Source organism: Patiria miniata, unplaced genomic scaffold (genome assembly GCF_015706575.1).
Source record: "Patiria miniata isolate m_02_andy unplaced genomic scaffold, ASM1570657v1 HiC_scaffold_1, whole genome shotgun sequence".
NCBI classification, from domain to species: Eukaryota; Metazoa; Echinodermata; class Asteroidea; order Valvatida; family Asterinidae; genus Patiria; species Patiria miniata.
In genome coordinates, this window is record NW_024037047.1 from 36,537,524 (window position 1) to 36,542,421 (window position 4,898).

The 4,898-nt window shown below is 40.8% G+C and overlaps 1 long non-coding RNA gene across 1 annotated transcript; it reads left to right on the forward strand.

Moving 5' to 3' along the window:
• On the forward strand, positions 1 to 2,013 carry LOC119729560. The gene is made up of 2 exons (XR_005271255.1): positions 1 to 1,717; positions 1,849 to 2,013. It is a non-coding gene; the product is annotated as an uncharacterized LOC119729560 (long non-coding RNA).
• The last annotated feature ends 2,885 nt before the right edge of the window (positions 2,014 to 4,898 follow it).

A 4,898-nucleotide genomic window follows, 5' to 3' on the forward strand; every position in this document is an offset into this window, starting at 1 on the left:
AGAGACCCACCTGTTGTAGAAAGGGCAAAGTGTAGTCCATATGGCCCAGCAATTATATCTGATTGTGACATAGATGTAGATCACTTTGGTTCAAGTGACCATGATGGTCTGTTACCACTACTCGAAAGTCAGAAATACTTAATCGAGTTAGTAAACATTTTGGTTTTGCAGCAGCAACAAATTAATGAGCAGTTAGATGATCTGCAATCCAATATAAATATTCTGCTTGAACTTAGGGCAGAGGAAAAAACAGGGAACCCACTGGATGAGCCTGCGTATTACCCTCTTGATGAGGTAAATGATTCCAGTACTTTGAACAAACCCCATGGTGATGACTTTGTGATTTTGACAGAGAGTTCTGTTGATGATTGTCGACATTCATGTTCACCTTGTATTTGTGATGAAAATCCTGATTTCAATGATGAGAGTGAGTGCTCATCTGATGAGTATTTAATTTTGGTCGTTGTTCCAAATGTTGATGAGGTTGAAAACAAACCTCCTGTAATCCGTAATTTCAGTTCGATTAAGGGAGCGAGTCAAATTGGATCTTACATAGCTCATAGGCCAAGTTGCACCTGTACACTACCTGTAGTTGGAACACACATGTTCACCCAAAGTCCAGAGGAGTTTGGATTGAGGCCCTCTGAACGTCGTACGAGACTTTGGGGTTGCTGGCCAAATGCAATTACCTAATTATTTATCATTAATTCTGCTTGACGATCGAGTTAAGTAATGGGTCCTGGTACTCCTATTATAGGACATGGTTTGACCAGCCTGGCACCCTGTAGCTTGCTACTTGTTCATGTTTTATTGTTACTATAACAAAGTTGTTGGTTTACAAAATATTTTGATAGTGTGCTAGCTATATTGCTATGCTAACGTTTTCCAATATCTTATAGGAAGCATTTTGTTTTCTTATACTGTGAACAAGTTGAAGAGCGAGTTTGAATTCTTCTGAAATCTGTTTAACACAGTTTGGAGTATTGGAAGTACAACATTGTAACTTCTTGTTGACACCAGTTTTCTTTAAACACTGTATTCTATACAGAAAACAAGATAATATCTTTACTATAGCTAGAAGTTAAAGCTTGTAACAGTAAAGTAAGGACTGATGTGTACCTTTAAATTATGTGTTTTTCACTTGAAAGGAACAGAGAGAGAGTTTCTATAGCTTTTCATTTGAGCTTACTTTTAATTACAAATGTGACCACAGGGGCTGGTCCGAGTATCCCAAACTCAAACGTTCAGATTATTGAAGATATCTATTACCCCCATTGCTTGTTTTAAAGGTTATTGATTGTAACTAATGTAAACTGATGTACATATCTCCTTGGGTCATTGTGATGCTTATGTACGTGCCATTCGGGTCGCATGGCATAAAAGCAGGGAAGTTGTGGGAGTCCCGATATAACAGGACACCGCCATTGTGTATGGCGTGTTTATCGTTTATCTCTATGACACCGCGCGCTATTGCGTGCGGAGGGACTGTCCCTCAATGAGAAATCATTTTGCGGAGAGCTCGAGTGGGCAATCGATGAGAAATTCGGACACATACATGTAGGAGAATGCTGTACGCTAATGTCACTGTCAGGAACTCAGGAATGATAACCCTGCTTCCTATAATTTCGGGGGACTTAAGTTCCAGGAATACCGAATGTACACCACTCCATGTACATGCATTGAGACATCCTAACATTTTGGACTGACTGACCCTGGGGTAAGGTTTTATATATATTTATTATTATTTTTGAAGACAATTATTGAACTAAAAGTGTGTCTAGAACCCAGATATTATTATGAAACTGTGTATTATGTAATCAATAGGCAATACTTATTTTTCTGTTACAGGGTTTTGTTTTGGGGTTTTCTATTCCTACCTCTATGATTGACCAAGCATCCGATTGGAAATAAACCGTAGTGATCGAGAAGTGATTGACTGGTGTCCAGTTTCATCCGTGTTTAATCAAGGACGGACCCCAGCCCTACAATTATAATAGGGTAGACCACCACATTTATATAGCAAAAATTACTTTAATCGCCTCTTATTAAAATGACTACATTTTCCAATGTGGGTAGGACATTATTTCATATCAGTTGTGATACATGCCTGTAACAATTCCCTTTTCTGATGTCTCCAACAATAATAATAAAGGCCTGCTAAAACTTCCTTTGTGTGACTTTCCATTCATGCAGTAAAGGGTGCAAATCAGTACGTAACTTGAAAATCAAAGTCAAATGCAATCCATTCCTAGTAAATGCCTGCAAACTCGAACCTGATAGATATACTTTTGACGCAATCAAATATATTATCTCGGCCGAATAATTACGTTTTGAAAGAAGTTGTAGGCCTACTTGACGCAACACTGCTTTCAAAGCAATATTGTTTTGTTTTTAAATTGGGCCTAAACAGTATTACAGAATGATTATTCAGACTGCTGAATACGTGTACAAAGAAATGGGAAGTGTTTTTACCTTTAAGTCTTGCTCGTTCTCAGCAGCTTTTAATTGTTGCTGATGAATCACTATATGGGAGCAGCAGTCGCTAACGCAGTAAGGCTACCAATCATCCGTCCAGTAACAACATTGGTGGCACCGTACCGCTTCCGGTGTCGTATGAAATTTGGACTCCTATGAATTTTGGTCCTTCTTAATGGGCTCACAGCCTACAGGCATGATTCTCTGATATGAGATGAGGCGCACACAATTCTCCAAGCGAGACCTTACTTTATAGAGTCCAATGTTCATACTTCACCGGTCCCGTAACTCCTCCCCATACACAAAAGGACCCGTGTAATAAAATGCGCACTTTGTTATTACACACCGTCTGCTGCGCAATATGTAGTATCCAATACATTTTTATAATGGACCTCTTTACAATAGGTTTTCCCGGCTATTTTAAAACATTTTTCGTTCGAATTCATCGATTCTTATTCTATTCAAATTTGTCCAGCAACATCGATTTAGTGCACTGCCAATGTTTAATTCATATTTTGTCCGGACAATTTCATATTTAGTCCAAACAAATTCAAACAATGAGCACACGTTTTTGACCCGGCGTATTCGATTTCGTCTCGTCTACGCCGAATCGTGTTATTCAGAAATCGGAATTCGTCTAATCGATTTATATAAGACGAATTTGATCTCTGAATGCTGCCATTCGGCAACAGCTTAGACGAATTTAAATCTGTAATGACGAATATTCTCGACCTGGTGACTAAAGAGGGTGACCAAACTGAATGGTTAATGACTAAATTGGTTTTGTTAAAAGCCTGTGAATTTTTTCGTGGACGAAATTAAATGATAGAGTTGGTGAATTTGAGTGACATATCTTTTAAAATAGCTGGGAAAACCTATTATAAATTCATAATTATGCACGCAAGTGCTTAAATGGGCCTGGCGGCAAGAAGCGAAAGCGGTCCACTGAAAGTGTACAGGGGTCCAAATAATTCGGGCCATTTTCTCTCAATTTGTCCAGGATTTGTCCCTTTTTTTCTTTAGAAAACCCCTTAGGCCAAAAAGTCTCCGGTTTCTGGTATGGAGCTTGCCCAAAAAGTGGTGCGGCGACGCGTTTTTTTTTTTTTTTTTTTTACCTTTTTTTTTTTGCTTTAAATGTCGGCTGATGACTGCAAATGGTGCCCGACTAAACTTAGTGCAAATATATGGGAGTCCAGAGAGGCCACTTAAAGCTTATTCTCGATCATAACCCCATCTAAAAACACGTTAAAACTGTGCAGCAGCAGGATTCCAGTCAAACCAATGAGTTTGGCGGTTTTGAGACATCATTTTTTATTGAAAAAAAAATGGATACGGCGACGCGCGCGCATACCAGAAACCGGAGACTTTTTTTTTTTGGCCTTATATCGTCACAGGCATACCTCCTGGACTAGTGTGTTTAAGGGGGCACAGAATAGAGCTACAAAATTGCTTCTGTCCCGCGAGCACGAGGGCGAAGGAAACTGGCTCCTTGCGCGCTAGTGGAATCATGCGCGAGTGCACAATAAGCTCTAGTCTATGTGACAGACCATGGCAAAACCATGGCCTATAACATTTGAGCAGATTCGCTGATTAATGATGCAAGACAACAGCATCTTGGCCTCCAGATTTTGACCAATCAGCGGGCGGACTCCCAGTATGTCGGGTCTTCGGTCATAGACATGGAAAACAAAACCTGTGTCACGCGCTCTGTATTATGTTACGCGATACGCGCCCGGCTGTTGTTGTATTACAAAACACTGCATTCGAATTGACCAATCAAACGTCTTGATTTGGCATTGGAATGACGTCACGATTTAGTAAAAGCAACTGCGATTGGCTGAGGCGCGAGATCGAATCTGCATGTTTTGATATATCAGACGTAATACGGAGACTGGCTCCGTGGATACCGGGTGATACTCGGACTAAATAAGCTCTGGCCCAGTTCGGGAAAGTCTCACTTCATACGCAAAATAGAAATCGCTTGTTCCGAAAAACATCGTCAAGATTGCATTTGTTGACCACGGCATGGCATTTGGTCAATAAGTCAATTATTTTTGGTCAATTGTCCGGGGACAGACATACAGACACCACGACGCCCACCATGACAGACAAACAGACAGACCGACCGACCACCATGCAAGTGACATGTATAGAAGCACCTGCTACAGCTTAAAAAATAACGGTGTGCTTCAGGGTAGTACCCGAATCATAGTACCCGAATCGCGGTGCTGAATCGCAGCGGGCTTATACGGTGGCTGAATCAGCCCGTGATCCGTAGCATCCGTAGTAGCGTGTCTTTAATCGTTGAAAACAATAATTCACCGTTAAACTTTCACAGATGAGTTGACCAACACCCACATCAGTGTTCCTGGACGCCACGTGTACACCACAGGGTGCGTTCGAGTAGCCGACTTGGATCACGG